The sequence below is a fragment of the Canis lupus genome, chromosome 5 (genome assembly GCF_048164855.1).
Source record: "Canis lupus baileyi chromosome 5, mCanLup2.hap1, whole genome shotgun sequence".
In the NCBI taxonomy this organism is placed as follows: domain Eukaryota; kingdom Metazoa; phylum Chordata; class Mammalia; order Carnivora; family Canidae; genus Canis; species Canis lupus.
Window position 1 is genome coordinate 81,095,433 of NC_132842.1, and position 18,985 is coordinate 81,114,417.

Here is an 18,985-nt window from a genome sequence, read left to right on the forward strand (position 1 = left end):
GCATCTCAATGGAACCTGGAAAGAAGGAAGAGAGAGGAGAGCCACAAGGGGCTGAGCAGGTGTTGGCTCTAGGCCCAAGACCTCAGTCTGGGCTTCCAAGGATGAGCCTCAGTGGAGAATCAAGGAGGAAGCAGTGTCAGTAAGGGCCAGAGTTGACCCAAGAAGCCCCCTGGGCTGTAAAGGGTGGATAGAGCTGGACAGATAGGAATGCAAGGTGATGGGAACGGCTAGAGCAAAACGAGAGGCCAAAGGAGCCGAGCTCCTGAGTGAGGAGCACTGACATAGGATCGTGTCTGGGGGCAGAATGGGCTCAGTGCTCGCTGCCCATGGTGCAGAGGAGCAGAAGTGTGTAGAGGTGCTGGGGACCCCTGCTCACAGAGCTGATCTCCTAGATGGGGGAGGCACTCTCCGTGAGGATGGACCACGTGCAAATCAATAAATAATAGAAGCTCTGTGAAGAGGATGAAGAGGCCAGTGGACCAAGCTGCAGCCAGCCAGTGAGGGGCAGGTCATCTCATGCCTCCAGGGGCAGGTGCTGTGATCACCACCCCTATGCCACAGATCCTCTAGGAAGCTGAGGCTCAGAAAGAGTGAGTGATTAATTGCTCATTGCGTCTTAACGCAGGATTCAAAGACGGGTGAGGAGGCCCAAAGCCCAGGCTTTTAGCACCCACCACCCCACCTGCTCTTAGATTGGGTCTTCCCAGAAGTAGACCCTCAGACAAGGACTTGAACGCACAGAATTTATTTTGAAGGGGGTCCTGGACACACCTTGTAGGGCACGAGGGAAGGAGACAGGGAAAGGAAGAGAAGAAAGCCAACCATGAGCATTATGGAGCAGCTCCTGTTGTGGGCAACCAGGGCTCCAGCCCGCTGGGGCACAGTGAGTGAGACAGTAGAACAGACCTAGGAGTTATTCCGACTGAGGGGTGAGGGAGCTGGGGTATTTACACACCCTCTCCCTTTGGTCTGTGGCTGAGGGCTGCTCCCACCTCCGGCCTGCCCCTCTGGCAGGTGAGTGGGTTCTGGCACCCAGAGAAAACCCTCTCCTCGCACCTGCTGGCCAGGGAAAGCCATGAGGTTGGCATGCCCCACAATAGAGAGCCAGAGAGGGATGGAAAGGGCACCAATAGGATCAGCCATCCCAACTAAACCGTCCTTCCAGGCACGGCGAGAGGGTGACTTTTGGAGGAAAGAAAGTGAGCAAAGGTAACAGGATTGAGGACCTCAGGGGCCAACCCAGGGCATTTTTAACTTCATATGTCTCTTGGAGCCACATGGAGGGATAGAAGGGGAAAAAAAACAGAATGAAACAATAAGCACCTGCTAGGAAAAAAAGTTTACAGTCATTGAATCGGTCAAAGTTTGCAACAGCCCTGCAAGAAAAAGACCTTTTTTTTTTTTTTTTTTTTTTTTTTAGTTGAACAAATTGAGGCCCATTCAGATTTCCTCCAGAGTCTTGCAGCTCCCCATTGAAGAGTCAGGATTCGACCGCTAGACTCGCTGAGCTCCTGCATTCTCTGCCACACTCACCCCAAGTTAAGGAAACTGAGTCCTCGGAAGGCCTGGGAGCAAAGCCAGTGCCTGGCTGACTTAGCGCCCGCATTCCTTCACAGTGTGAATGTCAACTACCTAAATAGCTTCGGTTATTTGGCTAAATTAATCCTCCGAGGAGCTGCATAAATATAACTGGGAAGGCGCGCACACACACACACACACACACACACACGGATGCATATATATTTAACACGGGTGCATCACTGCGTGCTGATAAACAGCCTGATGACAAGCAAAGGGAAGATATAAATACAAAAAATTATAACCAGGGTCTGCATGCAGGGTGGTGACAGCATGAGAGCACACGAGGGCTCCTCCGGGTTGGGCTACGGGACCTCAGAGAAGGGTCCACACAGGAGAGAAAAGGCAAAGCTGTCCCAGGCACGTACCCCCGGGGCCCGGCACATCCACACTCTGGACTCTGAACTGGTGGGCCTGGCCCCGACCCTGACTTTGGGCAAGCCACACCACCTCTTCAAGCCTCAGTTTCTTCATCCATTAAATGGGGATAACAACACAAAGCTGAAAAATGCAAAGGTTTGCAAAGATGCATAAGGCACCTAGCCTTTGTAGAGTAAATTGGTGAGAGAATGTCAATAGCGTGGCCTCCTGAGGTTACGTGGAGGCTGGATGGGAGGGATGGGAGGCTCAAGGCTTAGACCCTCTTCCCATGCATCTCTTCACTCCCCCCAGCCAGGAGCAAAGGGAACCAATGAACGGGATCGCTGAGGGAAAGAGCCCTGTCCCAAACAGGAATTCACAGCAGCTAGTGACCAACCCTTCTCTCCGCTAGTCTTGGACTGACCACCTTATATACCTCGTCCTATTTAATCCTTCCAACCACTATGTGACGATGTCACAATATTTTCTCCCATTTTCAAGATGAGCCTTTCTAAGTCCCCAGGAGGTGATGTGACTTGCCCAAGGCCACTCAGATAACATTATAGGTAGGACCATGTCTCTCAAAAATGCACACATTGAAGTTCTAACTCCTGGTACCTGGGAGTGTGACCTTCTTTGGACATAAGGTCATTGCACATACAATTAGTTAGGATGAGTTTGGACTCATCCCCTACTCCATTACATCTGGTGTCCTCATAAAAGTAGAGGGATGCCCGGGTGGCTCAGTGGTTGAGCATCTGGCTTTGGCTCAGGTCATGATCCCGGGGTCCTGGGATCGAGTCCCACATCGGGCTCCCCATGGGGAGCCTGCATCTCCCTCTGCCTGTGTCTCTGCCTCTCTCTGTGTGTCTCTCATGGATAAACCTTTAAAAAAATTAAAAATGAACAGGGGAAATTTGGACAAAGACGCTCACACAAAGAGAGAACCGTGTGAAGATGAAGGCAGGGATCCGTTTGATGCATCTACAGGCTAAGGAATGGCAAATGTAACCAGCAAACCCCAAAAAGTAGGAGAGAGGCCTGGAACAGCTTCTCCCTCCAGCCTCTCAGAAGGGACCCGTGCCTGGACCTTGGACCTCTGGCCTCCAAGACCGTGAGACAGCAAATGTCTGTTGCTGAAGCCCTACAGCTGCTGGTGCTTTGTTATGGCAGCTCCTCCAGCAGAGCGAGGACTTGAACCCAGGCCCCTCTGAGTTCAGAGTCCGCCCCCACTCGGTGCGCTGAGACACGCCTTCACCCAGACCCAGCCCGCCTGGCCCAGGGGTTGGGGAGATGGTTTGCTGAGCCAATGCTTGGACGAAGCAGGCCATAGGAGGAAGGGGGCTGCCGCCAGATAGAGCTCTCCAGACACGAGTCCGGGCTCTGGCCAGGCTTCCGTGTGAGGGAGCAAAGTAGACCCAGGTGGGATCTGGGGAGGAAGGGGAGCAAGAGAGTCTGTGCCAAAGGAAAAAAGCCATCAATCTCCCAGTAGGGGGGTCAGCTCCCAGAGGAAGGGCCCCTGGCACCTGACACCACCCCCGTGGCAGCTGCCCGAGCTGGGCTGGGTGGATTGGGTGCAGGAGACCAGAGGGACCAGGAGCTGAGCTGCCCGCAGGTTGCCATGGTAACGTGATCCTCCTGTGCGAGCCAGAGGAGGCTGAGGTCTGAGGGGATGCGGCGAGGGCCAGGGTGCGTGTGGAGGGGGCCGGGGTGGGGAAGGCCAGTGCCCCCCGGGAGACGAGGATGTACCAGACGCTGCGCCAGGTGCTCCCCTTAACTTCTCTTGTCTGGAGCCCCACGGCAGCCCTTGGGCGGCGACATTTCATCTCTCTTTTACAGATTTGGAGACTGAGACCAAGAGGAGGGGAGAGCTTTGAGAAAGAGCCAGAACTGGAATTTGCATTCTCTGTGTCCAGAGTCCCTGCTTCTCCTTTCCTTTTTACCAGGCTGCATTCGGGACGCAGCAAGGGTTTACCCTGAGGGCCAGGAAAGGAACCCCGGAGCTTCCAGCCTGGTTTCGGGGTGATGGGGGCTTGGGAGTCAGCCCACCCCTCTTCCGCATGGTGGAGCAAACCCCAAAGATTACCTATGGCTGCTGGCTAGCACCCTGGACCACCTCCAGCAGCCAGATTAGTCAGACAGGTGAGGCTAAAGAAACAAAGCGCCTGACATCATGCACAGGCCAGGCCGGGGCTATGCCGGATGCCAGGGGAAACCAGCGGTTACTTGGGAGTGGGCTTCTCTGGAGTCAGATCATCCTGCCCACTCGACTTTCTGCAGATTGTGCAGCAATGAGGGGGCTGGAAGCTGGGCTCCAGCCCCAGGTCTGGGGTCAGGTCTCTGACAAACATCGTATATGAAGGTCCTGCCCTGTGGATGAGGGTAGTGAGGCTCGGTTAGCTTGCTCAGGGAGGCAATGACCCAGCCCCACTGTACCATGAGGGGAGGCGTGAATTCTGTGAACCCCTCCCAGCTCCGATGTTCTGTCTGCAACAACCGAGCGGCCGAAGTGGACCAGCAGGATCAGCCTAGCTCCTGTGGCTTCCAGAAGCCAAATTGGGAGCTATGGATAGAAGTTACAGCATTGCCCACTGGGCGCTCCATGGAAGCAAAACAAGGTGCACTTCGGACTTCTCAGGAGAGAGCCAGCCCTTCAGCTAGTGAGTCCCCTGACTGGGGAGGCATCTAAGTGAGGCTGGAAGAGATGTGTCCTGCCCGTCATTTCCAGCTCTGAGCCCGAGAAGCAGGAAGCCTTGTCATTCTCTGATGTGCATTTTCTTCCGAAATATGATCAGATCTGGAGACAGAGGCAGGGAGACGTCAACAGAGTCACAGAATTCCAGCAGCGCTCATTTGTAGCCCCTACCCTAAGACCCTGTGCCTCCCGGAGCCCATCAGATGCAACAAGGTGGCCTGTACCTCCCTGCAGAGAAGCCCCTGCCCACATCATGTTGGCCTTCAGGTCAGTTCATATGGTCTCTGAGGCACACTCTCCTCCCCTTCACGATGGGGTCATAGCAGCACCTGCTTCATATGGTTACCATAACAATCCTTACAGAGCTTTCGGGAAATATCACCCACAAGTGTGATGATCTCTTTATTCCTGGACAAAATGGAATCACCAGGACAACCACCAAAATCCAAAGTCCCTGGGAGGGGCCACTGCTGCCAGCTGGCTCGGAGGCAGATATACCACCTCCAGGTCCAAATGCTCTCGGCCTCAAAGAACGGAACAAATCCCACGGGGGTATTGATTGAAACCATTACGGATTCGTGGAGACAACACGCCGGCCGGGAATGGAGTCAGCTGCTGCCGCCTATTTCCATAAGGTAATAATAACGTGCACCTTTGCTTTATGAAGTAGAATTTGTTATGGCCGATGAGCCATAAAAATTGCCGGGTGGGGAAAAAAAAAGAAAGGAAAAAAAACTATAAATAAATTTGTAATTTTAACAGGGATTACCATGTAATTGAGAAGGGAAGACTGCTAATGGCAGAGGCAAAGGCCAACTCAGCCCCCATAGTCTTGGCTCCTTGGCAAAGCTGAGATGCTGAGATGCTGAAGCAGAATTGTTCTTGAGAGGCTCTGGAAGGAAAAATTAAGCAGTACAAAGCCCAGGGAGCAGACCCAAGGAGAAGTGGCAGAGAATTCATCTGGTAACTGTTTAGTGAGTGCTGACTACATGCACCTGACACGAGAGTGAGGACACAATAGGAGCTACCCCCATTGGCCATCGATGGGCACCATGATGGATTTAAACAATAGAGTGATGGGGCCAGTTTTTTTTTTTTTTTGGTTTTTTGTTTGTTTGTTTGTTTCTGTTTTTTGCTTGAGGAGGCTCACTCTGGCTGTAATATGGGGAGTGGGTTGGAAGGGACAAGAGTGGGACTGGGAGATGTGTTAGGAGGGCACTGCCGTGACAAGTCTGAATGAGTGGTGGCCTGCGTTAATACATAATATTATTATGGGAGAAGAGAGCTCCTCCAGAGATCTTAAGAAGTGGAAGATAGAGGGGTTGGTCGTGATAATATAGAAGGAGTCCAGAATGATGGCCGGGGTTCAGGGTCGAGCGACCTGCATGTGACAGCACCATCGATATTGAGCTCAGTCCTTGCCAGATCACATTTGAGAGACCTACGAGACATCCCAATGGAGACATCCAGGGGACAGCTATGATGATCTGAGCCAGAATGGGGGTTGGAAAGCTGCCAAGAGAAAAAAATGATCCTTGAAGCTGGGGACAGGAGGTGGGTGGGTGAGAGAGCCCAGGAAGAGTGGAAGGAAGAAGAGACCTAAGTGGAGGGAATATTGATATTCAAGGAGTGAGCAGAAGAAAGGGGCCAACAGAAGGGGTTGAGTTTGAGTCAAGGGACTTCCACCTAGTGCCTTCAGACCTTGGACGGATAGGCTGACATTTCTTGAACCTCAGGTTCCTGTTCTGTAAAATGAGAGGATAAAACACTACCCTTTAGGATACTTGTAGCAACTCAATGAGAAGGGCTAAGGGAACTTGCCTGGTGTATTATATAGATGCCCAACGTCCAGCATGGTTACCTTCAACACACTGAGCTACCTGGCCGAGGACAGTGGGATCTTTAAAAGTAGCCCAAAGAGAAATCACTTCTAAGATGGGCAGAGGGTGGAGAGTGCCATAGCGAGAGTGGGATGCTGAGACGCGGCTCTGCGTAGTTGCGGAGGCTCCCTAGAAGAGGTGAGTTTCTGGTAGTTTCCAGGGATGATGGGGAGTGCTGAAAGTGCGAAGAGGAGGTGACTGTTCCCAGGTGAGCCTGAGATTCCCAGGAAGCAGACGTGTAGAGAGGAGGGTGCTCTGGTTGGGCCAGGAATTCAACTGCAGGAGAATGTGCTGGTGAGCTGAAAGGAAAGTGTACACCCGGGTGGCCCCAAGACAGTGGACAGTGTCCACCCCACAGCATCTCAAGTCCGTGTGGGAGCGAGACAGAAGATTCCTGCCTCCGGGGAACTCACTCTGGTAGAAGGCTACATTTTTCATTCCTTGTTTATACTTTGAGAGTTATAAAATTTCACGTCCCCCCCTCCCCAAGCCCCTGATGCCTATAAACAAACATCCCGACGTACAAAGATAAATGAAAATCCTAAGTCCCCAAGCCTCAGGATCTGAACGAAGAAGAAGAGGGAGGGCAGGGGCTGGGAGGAGGCGGACTTCGATGAAATCGAGACCATGCCAGCCCCGTTCTCTGGTCATGATCAATATGTTCTCCAAAGTGCCTTTTAAATTACTGTCGGAGGCAATGTGCCATATTTATGTATATACATGCTTAGAGGTGACACGGGGGAGAAATGCAATTTCTATTATGAAATCATAATGTGCATTTATCTTCAGGAATAACACATCGAAATGTTGGAGTGAGAAAAGTTGAAAAGCAATCTGTCTATAAATAAAGACCGCAGACATCCTGACATTTTACGATGTGGGGATTTCAGCGAGAACTTCTCCTTTGGACACATCGCCCAAGGGATCATGTTCAAACTCCAATTTCCTGGAAGACAGCATTTGGAAGTCCAGAAGCCTCCTTGCTGGTGTCCAAAGCAAAGGAAGTAGACTTTACTTCTTTGACAGAGATGAGGATGGGGTTGGGCCAGGGCCGGGGGATATGTGCCAATTCACGATAAATTTAGTTCTTACTCTGGCAGGAGGATGCAGGGCGGGCGGAGGGAGGGATGCTCGGAATAAGGAGCACGTAGATCTCTGCAGCCGTGTACTGTGGGACACGTGTCCTCTCTTCTCTCAGGGCAGAGCCAAGGGGTGTGCGAATCCAGGCAGATTCGGAGGAGGTCAGGTCTCTCAGGGACACCCACCCCCTGACGTCTTGCCTTGCACTGGCCCCGTGACCTCTAGACCGCGTCCTTGGCTAGTGGCTACAGAGTCTACAGGTCACTGTGGTCTGGACCCTCTAGATTCACAGCCAGCAAGGGCAACAGGCACACGTAAATGCTGAGGAGGTGGGGGTTCCAGGGGACAGGGGTGGGATTCTGTGTCCCAGGTCTCTGTCCCCTGTGTGGCAAGACCGGAATGCAGCTCATGCTGAGTTCCCTGTCACCCATTCATTCATTTCTTCACTTGTCTGCTTCCTTGCTCTGGCTCCGCAACCTTCCAAGTGCTGCTGCCTGATGCTGGGGCTGCAAGGTGAGTACGACACCCTCCCTGCCCGCAGGGACCTCACAAGTACTCCAGACAGATGTGTAATTGGCAATTACCGGGAAGAGGGAGACGGTAAAGGTGCTATGCAGGCCAGAAGGGGAGGGCACACGTCTAACTCAGCCTAGAGAATCAAACAAAGCTTCCCAAGGAACCATCTGGAAGGATGAGCAAAAAAAAAGCCAAGTGGGAAAAGAGAGACGATTCCAGGCAGAGAGGATGGCACATTGGAAGGTCCTAAAATGCAAATGGGTTCTGGCTAAATGCAAGGCATTCTTGGGGCTGGGGAAATTAAGTCAATATTTACTCTGTGTCGGAGGTGGGTTGGGGGTTGTAGCAGGCTCCGAACCAACCAACGACGTGTGCACGTGCTCACGAACGTTGTGGCAAGTGTGCGCGCAGAGCTCTCGTTTATGCAGCGGCCGGACTCGAACCCAGGTCTGTCCTGCCCTCAGAGGTCATGATGACCCCATCAAAGTGGGCCTAGGTCCGTGCCGAGCTAGAGAGGGGACACAGGATCCTGAGAAAATCGGGAACGGGTCCCGTGCGGGGCAGCCTGGCTTCTTCGGAGGGACACGGGTTTCAGAGGGAGACCAGCACGCTGCCCTTTGGCTGGTGAGCCGGGGCCAATCCGAGAGTCTGCATTTTCCCCTTCCGCGCATTGAGGCTGGTGAAGCCATCCCGTCCCTGAGGGCTGCTGGGGGCTGGGGGTGAGGGGATGTCGTCATCAAGCAGGTGTCGGGGAGAGAGGGGGCTCGGGGGACTTATTGACGATCAGCGGTGTGATTGTTACACTACTATGGGCTGCAGCTCCTAAGGAGGGGAGGCAGTGACAGGACTGGGGCCCCGGCCCCTCTCTGGGCTCCAATCATCCCATCTGCCAAGTCTGAGGTGGCATTTGCTGGCCCTGGAGCCCTACCCTCTTGTCCCTGTCCCCTATGCGCCCCTGAGGAGCCCCAACCACCCCTCCTGGGAGCCCGGCCACCGGCGAGGCCACCTGGGGCTCCAGCGCTCTCCTCTCCCTCCTGATCCCCTGGCCTCAATCAAGTGCAGCAGCGCTGGAGCCAATTATCTCTGGGGTGTCCGGGGGACCATCTGAAGAGGAGGCAGGGCCCCTGGACAAGCTCTGGCACCTTAACCCTCTCCAGGCCAGGCAGGCTTGGCAGCCCCTGGCCTCCTCGCAAATCGTACTGGGGGTGCTGTCTTCATCACGCCGCAGGCCCTGCACCCAGTTCACAGATGGGGAAACGAAGGCCCAGCAAAGGGGAGGCAGCCGGAGCCCCACAATGGAACCAGACAGGTGCCCTGCCCCTTCGTGGGCAGGGACAGTGGCTGCAGCGCTCAGGGCCCGTCGGCCGAGGCCTGGTCGCGTCTGCTGAGGTTTGCACCCGCCGTTCACGGAGGCGCGTAGTAACTATTCAACGCACAGACGCCTGTGTCCGCAGTTACCTGTATTGTTACAGCTGTTTCTGTTCTTGCAAGAAATCAGCCACCTCCTCTGGAGACTCCAGTTTCTGGCGCCTGGAAGTCACTTCACTCCCCAGGGCTGGAAGGAGGCAGTGAGGATTGGAAGGGAGGCTGCGGGCAGAAGGGAGGCTGGGCGGCAGCAAACATTCCCGGCGCGCTGGGCACGCATGCGAGTGGTTCACATTTGTTAACTCCTGGAGTCCTCCCAACAGCCCTGTGAGTAGGTGCTATTATCCGGTTTTACAGGCTGTGAGATGGAGGCTTCTGGAAGCTTGCTCTCCTACACACACACACACACACACACACACACACACACACACACGCCCCAGCATTCTTGAGCAGAATTGATGGCAACAGGTTTGGGCTTCCTTGCATTGCTTTAGTGCCTGTGCCGGAGGCGAGAGTGACGAGGTAACCTGAGGAGCGGGAGCCACGTGCTCCGCCCGAGAGGTTCCCGTGGCAGGGAGCTCACTCCCGGAGGCTCAGTCACTCAAAACACACTCCTCCGGGATCCCTGGCCCTGGGTGGGAGATGAAGGAGCAGGGTGTCTCTCCCTTCCTCCTGTTCTGGGGGAGACAGAGGAGGATGAGCCAGGTGGGGACAGGGAGGGTTTCGTACAGAACTCACTTCCTGCAGGGGTGGCTGATGGGTGTGGGAAGGGCTGAGGGAGACCAGAGCAGCCCCTGCTCCTGGAAGGATGGTGGGCTGGGATCAGAGTGAGGCCTCCCCAAGGGATGAGGCTGGGGCAGGCCTCAGGGCAGGGTGTGGCTCCTGGATGGGGCCACCAGGGAGTCTGGGGAGAGGCCGGTGCATGTCGTCTCCAATGGGGAAGATGCAGAGTGGGCACTGACGGCCCATAGGACAATAGTCCCCCGAACCTGGAGTGAGAGCGTGAAGGAGATTGTCAGCACCACAGAGGGATGGAGAGGTTGGAACCTGGCAGATAAAAGCCAGAGAAGGGGCAGGGAGGGGAGGAGAGAGGCTCAGGAGGAGATAGCCTGGGACTGGAGAGGCCTGTGGGGAGGGTCAGATGGGGGGAGGAAGGTGTGAGTTGTCAGGGCTGGGAGGCTGGGAGCCGAGCAGAGCTGCTTGGTCTGCGGTGGGGTGGGTGCTGCCGACGGGCGAAGGTGGTCTCTGCCGGTACTGAGCTATCCTCACCCCTCTGTGGGATCCTGGCCCCTCGGCTTGGGAGCCTCACTTCACCAGGACCCTGAGGCCCCACAGCTCCCACTGTTGGGCCCCAAGCATGCAGCGGCTCCTTACACCTGTGCATCATCTCCTGCCAGCCCCCGGGCGAGGTCGGAATGGTCAGCCTCAGTGAAATGATGACAATCAGAGACTCGAGGATGTGCAGGCACCCACCTAGGAGTCCACAGCTGCATCTCCCTCCCCGACCTCAGGGTTTCTTGTTGGGAAGGGGCAGGGAGGTCCCCCCTTGTAAATATTGACTTAATGTCCCCAGCCCCAAGAATGCCTTGCATTTAGCCAGAACCCATTTGCATTTTAGGGCCTTCCAACTGGGGCCTTAGAGTAGCAATGTAGGGAGGGTCCTACCGGGGGCAGCCGGCCTGTGTTCTGATGGCGAGCTCCTACTCCCTCTGACCTCAGTTTCTTCATCTATAGGATGGGGATCTTAACCCTAGAAACCTTGAGACAGTGGCAGCTCCGGCGAAGGGGTGGACATGAGTGGACTTCTAGAAGCTACCTCAGTGCTACCATCATCACCATCAGAAGCATCACCATTCTTCAACACCTGCAGCCCCCATCCCAGCCACGTGTACCTGCTCTCCCCACTTGGACCCTTGGTCCACAAGGATCCCCGAGCTTGGTGCCTTTGGGAGGGGACTGAGTTCACGGCAGCTCCGTTTCCTCTTCCTTGTGTCCCAGAGGCTGTTATTGCTCTTACTGCACAGATTCTTTCTTTTCTCCCTCTTTTTTTTAATTTTTTTATGGGGATTACTTTATGACCAGGGATTTTGCTTTTTGCAGCAGCAGACTTAGAGCCAGCCGGGCCTTGCGTTTATGAGGGCTTTCAGGAAGGTTTATGAGGCTGCAGCCCAGACCCTTCCTTCTGGCTCCTGCCAGTCCAAGGTAGTGGGATGTGGGGGGCAGGTGGAGCTGGAAAAGCTGTTTGTGGGTTTCATCCTCCTCTTCCTTGGGTCCCAGGCTGCTCCCATGGCAGGGACCCCTCGTGACTTGCCTGGAAAAAGGAAACCAAGAGCAATGGGGGATCTCCAATGAACATGTGGTCTCAGGTGTTTCCCTCCTCCCTCTGGGACTCGGTTTCTTCAACTGTAAAATGGAGGTGTTGGGAATATCTACCTCAAAGGTGGTTGTAAGGATCGTGCTCCCAGCGAATCCAGCAGGTAGTACATGAGGCGGATGTGAGTCCTGCTACTCTTCCCTTCTCCCTGGGAAACATGAGCAAGCGACCAGCCTCCCTTCACACTTGCAACTTTGTATGATTCCATAACCATAACAACCGGCATTTCCTGAATATTCGGTCCAGTGCCAGATACTGTGCCAATCCCTCAACATCCTTCATTGTACCTACCCTCACAATAATTTTGTGAGGTAGGTGTGATCATTGCCCCATTTACAGATGAAGAAACTGAGGCTCAGAGAGATTCTGGTCCCCCACCCGCAGGTCACCCCACATGGATCAGCACCCAACAAGTCTGACCCCAGAAGCCACATCTTGGGATTCGAGCCCCAATCTAGGAACTGTGTCAAGAGACAGGAGGGAGAGTCAGGACACCCAGTCTGAAGGGGGGGGGTCGTCCCTGTTTATAGCAAGGAGTTCCTGGACCCCAGAGGAACACTCACTCCAAGGACTCCTTTCCAGGAAACAGAGGGCACTGGACCGGATCTCAAAGGACGACCACTTGAGGAAGGGCGCCCGGAGCCTGGGGGATGCTCATGGCTTTTTGACCAAAGACAATGCACCAACAGTGGGCTTACCCCAAGGCAGGCCCACTTCGGTATAGACCATAGGATGGACTTCCAGGTAAACTGAGGAGTAGAAGGAACATAAAACAAAGTCGCTGCTAAGTGTCCTCCTCTGGGAATTTTCTAAGGACAAGGATGGTTTTCAGGGGTGACCCGGGTGGACACAGTGGGCTGGAAGAGATGCCTGCAGAGCCCATTCTCCCTGGGCCAAGAAGAGAGCCTCCCCCCAACCCCCACTGCCTAATAGCCGCGAGACAGCGGTGTCCCCGGCTCCAGGATCTCCTCCTCCGCACCTGCCCCGTGGCCCCTCACTCCCCTCCTCGCCCCCTGGGCTCTGGAACAGCTACTTAATGGGCGGTGATGCAGCACGGATGGCGCACAGTCTTGTCTGCCAGCAGGACGGCTCCGGGAGCGGGATGTAGCAATGCGGCTTGTGTATCCTGCTAAGAGATATTTAATAAATATGCAAATTGCTGCCTCTACCTCCTCAGGCAGGTAAGGAGCGGGGAGAGGCTGGAGTTAAGTATTAAATCTCTGCACAGCGTGGAACGCTCAGCACAGAGGCAGGGACTGGAGCTGAACTTCCTGGGAAGACTTCCATCTGGCATCTTAGAGCCCCTGCTTGGAGGATGGAAGAGAGCAGGAGAGGCAGGGGACTTAAGGGTGGGATCTGGAAAAAAGGAGTACAAAAAGCTCTTTTACTTAAGAAGGTTGAGCATGATATCAGGAGATGGAAGGACGATTCATTCATCCAAGCAACCATCACCCTACCAGCCGTCCAGCCTCCCATTCCCTGTGGATCCATCTAGCTGTTCACCACCTACCCATACACACCGAACTCACCCGGCCGACCATCCGTCCACCCATCCAACCTTCATCCGTCCATTCATTCATCCCTTCACTGACTTACTTACTCTCCACATCCAAACACCCAACCGTCCACCACTGTTCCATCCATTCATCTGTACGTCTACTAACTCATCCATAAACCCACCACCCATCTATCCACTCACTTAACTATTTAAAAACCACCATACCACCATGTGCCTATCAATATCTATCCACCTTCTTTCCTTTCCATCAACCGTCCACTCACCCACCCATCCTCCATCCATCCCTCCTCCACCCATCTCACCTACCCATCTATCTTCCACTGCTTACATGCAAGACTCTATTCTTGGCACTGAGAACACAGAGACAATTGGACAAGTTCCCACCCCTTGAGGAGTCTATGTAAAGCACAATGTGATCAGGGACACGATGCCTCCTCTTGGTTTAGGGGCAGGTCTCATTTACGATCTTCCTTCTCGGACAATCAAGAAACACCTGCATGGAATGATATGGGATGATGTGGATTGGTTACTCACCTGTTCCCAGCCCAAAATTAGCTCCGTTTATAGCACATGTGTTTATTGAGCCCTGGAAATAGAGAGATGAGCCAGTCGCGTGCGATCTCTGCCCCCAAGATGTTCTTGGGCTAGTGGGTGGAGAGAGATGTAGGAAGAATAAATTACATGTAATAATAGAGGACCACAAGGCCCTGGGGCAGCAAAGTGGAGAGGGTGACCGTCCTAGGGTATCCGGGGATGGGTATGAGTTCAGTGGGGAGGTTTCCAACTTAGCCTTGACCCACGTGGAGCATACACACCTCACCTGGCATTTAGGTCATGGCTCACAGGTGTCTGTCTTTACATCCTGGGATCCAGGTCTGGCTGTATCTTGGGCTAAGTCTGAGCTGCTGACCTATAAAGGAGAGGACAGGCTGTCCGCCCCTCTTGAGCGCTGCTTACCATACCCTTGCTTTATTCATTAACTTTGCAAATCAGTGAGAGGCCACCAAGGGGCTTGGAAAGAGGACTCTTTCATTCCACTCCAGGCTCTGCTCTTTACTACAGATGAGCTCTGGGAGCCTCTGTTTCCTCCTCTTCTAGATGAGGGCAGTGATGCCTCCCTTGAGAGGGGTGCGGCTGTGTGTTGGAACAGCCCCGTGTGGGGAAAATGCTCAGGGAGCTCCGTCCTGCAGAGTGGGCTCTCAGGCAGTGCTGGTGGGTAGCTGGGCTCTGTGGGGCAGGGGCCGGTCCCTGTGCCCCTCTAGAGACAATCTGCACTATCCTCTCCTTCCCTCTGACTGCCTCCACTTGAGACAGCAACCCCTCTCCTGATAGAGGCTCAGAGGGCCCCTCTTCATTCACTATTCGATTCACCAATTTGCATGCCAGTGTCAGGATAGACATCTTTGCCCGGTGACCAGTAGACTATCTCCTTCCAATCCCCTCACCCAGTGCACAAGGCACTGAAATTTCCTACAAGCGCCTTCCCTCCCTGAAGCATTCCCCTTTCCTCCCTCCTCCTTTGCAAGCTGAAATGGAATAATATATATATTTTTTTGCCACCGTCTGCTATAGACGGTGCCTCCCAGAGAACCATGGGTAATCTCAGATGCAAATGTCCTATGCAAATCCAGCTGCCTGTTAAAATTAGGAGGAAGCCCAAGGCAGATGCGGTTTCGGGCTGTAACTGGAATCTCCGCAGAGCCTTGATGGAAACGTGCGAGCAACTCTGGCAGCTTTCAGGATGGAGCTCCCAGCCCCATCCCGGGTCCTGAGGCTCGGGTGCCCTGGGGGCGGGTTTTGGCAAAGCGAGTGTGGACCACTTACCTGGAAGATGTGGCGCCCTTTTCAAGCTTTTATTCCCACCCAGTAGTTATCCACCAGAAATGACTTTGTTTCCCCCGGGGGATATCTGGCGATGTCTGGAGACATCGTGGCTGTCACCACTCAGCAGGTGCTACTGGCAGCTGGCTGGAGAGGCCAGATGCTGGCAGACATCCTCTACACAGTGCACAGGACGGCCCCGTAGTGAAACGTCCATGGGGCCGAGGCTGAGAAATCGTGTCCAGGTCTATCCTAGCCCCACGGGGACCATGGATGGCAGGGGAGGAGGAAGGTTGGCTGGCCGGTCACTTGTTACCTTTACCTTGAAGGGACAGTTAGGAAGGCCCCCCACCCCCACTCCTCAGCTCATGCCTGGTACCACCGTCTCTTTCACGGCCTCAATCCTGTCCTTTATTTTCTCCTTTATCCCCTGATCCTTTTCCCTCTAATCTATGTCCTGAGATACGGATGCTTCCTGCAGAATATATGGTGCTGTTTATTGTGTGAATGTGTTTTAATTTACATAAATTGTAGTGGCTATAGATCTCATTCTGCTGCTTAATTTTTTTCACTTAACTCTGTGTTTTTAAGATCTGCCCGTGTCTCTGTGCATAAATCTCGTTCGATGCCTCCGATGGTCGCAGAGGCTTCCAGAAGGACCTAGAGGTGTTCACCCAGACTGCTCCGCCTTGGGACCTGAGGGGGTGGGTGTCCCTGGGTCTCCTAGGAGTGGGATGATGGGGTCACGGTGGGTGGTACTTTGTTTCCTTAAACATTGCCAGATTTCTTCCAGAACATGGCGCTCCCCACGTTGTCGTCAACACACGGCGTTATCCAATTTTCTCATTTTTTCCCCCCAATCTGATTAGTATAAAGTGGTATGATAGTGTTGCTTTAATTGGGGGAAGGAAAATGGAATCTTAAAAACTGAAGAATAAGTGACAAGCAATATCCTATTAGTTTCTGGTGTACATCGTAGTGATTTAATATTTTTATACATTACGAAATGATCGCCACAATAAGTGTAGTTACCATCTGTCACCGTAGAAAAGTTATGACAGTATTATCGACTATATTCCCTGTACTGTACATGACATCCCCAGAACTCACTTACAGTTTGTACCTCTTAATCCCCTTCACTGATTTCACCCATCCTCCCCCAGCTCATCCCTCTGCTAACTAACGATTTGTTTCCTGTGTCTGTGACGCTGTTTTATTTCATTTGTTTTGTTTTTAAGATTCCACATATATGAGAAATCATACAGTATTTGTCTTTCTCTGTCTGGCTTACTTCGCTCCGCATAATACCTTCTAGGTCCATCCATGTCATTGCAAATGGTAAGATCTCATTTTTTTTTTATAGCTGAGTCATATTCCATTATAGATTTATGTAGCTAGATAGAGACTTATAGATAGATGAGATAGATACGTGATTGATAGATGATAGATCTCACATCTTCTTTATACCTTCATCTGTCAACGGACACTCAGTTTGCTTTCCTATCTTGACTATTGTAAGCGATGACACAATGAACACGGGGGTGCGTGTATCTCTTGAAACTGGTGTTTTCATTTTCTTCAAATACCCAGAATTGCTGAATTGTACGGTAGTCCCCTTTTGGGTTTTTTGAAGATCCTCCATACTGTTTTCCACGGTGGCTGCACCAATGTGCATTCCCACCAACCGTGCGTGAGGGACCCCTTTTCTCCACATCCTTGCCAACACTTGTTCTTTTTTGTCTTTTTGGTACTAGCCAGTCGAGCAGGTGTAAGGTCCTATCTCATCGTGGTTTTGATTTGCATCTCCCTGATGATGAGTGATGCTGAGCATCTTTTCATGTTGGCCCATCCGTATGTATGTCTTCTTTGGGAAAATGTTTACCCAAGTCCTCTGCCCGTTTTTTAATCTAGTTGTTTGGGGTTTTTTTGATATTAAGTTGTATAAGTTCTTTGTATATTTGGTGCATTAACCCATTATCAGATGTATGCTTTGCAAACCCCTTCCCTGATTCAATAGGTTGCCTTTTCATTTTGTTGATACTTTGACCCGGGCAACGGGAGAGCAAGTTCTCAGGCTTCTTGGAACCTCGGCCTCCCACCTACTGAGGAGATGACACACATGGGCCCAGCCAGAGCGTGCATTTAACAGATGTGGCATGAACATCGTGGCCAGGCTGTGTTAGATGCCGAGAGGAAAGATGTGGAAGGCAAGAATCTTCCCTGGACAGGTGACGGGCACACAAACAGGCTTCTCTTGTAGGAAGCTATGTGTAAGGTGAGGACACGGTGGGGTGACAGGGTGGGAGCCTTGGGAATGGATGGGAAGGCGAGAGCTAAAGTGGAAGTGAGATGGGATCAGAGGGACCAGGGATGGCCAGAGAATTGAGAATGGATCCGGGGAGACCAAGCCTCCCGGGAGGCCTCATGGGAGGCAGCCACAGTGGGATAGGGGAGCAGAGCCACTTTTCTGGCCGAGAAGCCTCCTTCCAACAGAGGTTTAGGGGCTGGATTATAAAAGTAGTGGGTGGGGGATGACACTGAGGAGGACATCTCCTGGACCAGGGGCTTTCATGTTTATGTGGGGCCTCCTTCCCCCACTTCACCTGGCACTTCCCAGGGACAAAGCCTGGCTTTCCCCATCAGCCTGGGATCTCCCGGCAGGCAGAGCTTTTCTCCCCTCTTGGGCTTGCAGGCCGTCGTCCCAATGGGGCATCGTGGCACAAGTGCTCTGGCCGAGTGTCTGCACTTGGGGTGAGGTCCCCGACCCAGCAGCTTTGTAGGAAGGGGCTGATGGAGGCCAAGTTCAGCACCACCTCCGCCTCCCTCCACTCACGTACCTGCATCCCACAAGTACCTGTGAACATAGAAAACCTCATCGGTTCCCCATCCTGCCCCTTACCCGGGTACAGAGATACCCTCCGAGGCCTCGGGGTGCACAGGACATTCTTTTTCCCTCCCTATTTTGGGAGGGAACCCCCAATCTCCCAGGGTCTGAGGGATCAAATCCCTTTCAGAGAGCCTCCATGGGGGCCACCTCCCCTGGGGGGACCTGTGTACATCCCCTGCCACCCCCCTCACTTCAGCTGGGATGCAGACCTCCTCCCTCTGGCTTCCCTCCTCTCCTCTGTGTGGACTGTAGAGGTGCTGCCTTCCGCTCAGGTCTGCACCATCAGCCTGCTTATCAATCCAGAGCCCGAGGCCATCAGACTTCAAAGACTATATAAAATGTGTTTAGTGGTTGTGTGTTTCTTTTTAATATCAGCAAACTGTATTTTCAGGGAGAAAGGGCCAGAGCCAATGGAGAGAAATAAAGGAAAGAACCACCCAGGAGAAAGATTGCAGCTGTCAGGCCATGGAGGGAGGGGTGACCTCCTTCCCAGAAGGGCTTGGTCGGCTTTGAAGCAAACCCGGGTGCACTGGGTGGGCCGAGGGCATGGGCCACTGGGGGCCCCTCTCCATTCCCAGGATGGAAGGAGGAGGGAAAAATGCAAGTTTCCAGCCTGTGCACATGAAGCCAAAATCCCCCTGTAGCCTCCTGTGGGCCCAGTGGTTAAGATCACAGGTCTGGAAGCAAAGGGCGACTGGCAGGGCTGGTGAATTCAGACTTCGGCTTCCTCGGCCTTAAACTGGGGCTGACAATGGCGCCGGGCCTCAGATTTTTCCAGAGGTCCGTGGACTGATAACTGGAAAGGATTTTGTGAGCGATAGGCCATTTTTGGAGAATGCCAGCTGAGCCTTGTTGGCATCACGGTGATTCTCCGGGGCAGGGGACAGCTGGCCAGAGGGGCCAGGCCCTG

At 53.3% G+C, this 18,985-nt stretch overlaps 1 long non-coding RNA gene across 1 annotated transcript; it reads left to right on the forward strand.

Annotated features, from left to right (window-relative positions):
- Window positions 1–2,197: 2,197 nt before the first annotated feature.
- On the forward strand, window positions 2,198–13,016 carry LOC140634332 (uncharacterized). Its single transcript, XR_012031854.1, has 3 exons — window positions 2,198–5,268; window positions 7,303–8,106; window positions 11,209–13,016. It is a non-coding gene; the product is annotated as an uncharacterized lncRNA (long non-coding RNA).
- The last annotated feature ends 5,969 nt before the right edge of the window (window positions 13,017–18,985 follow it).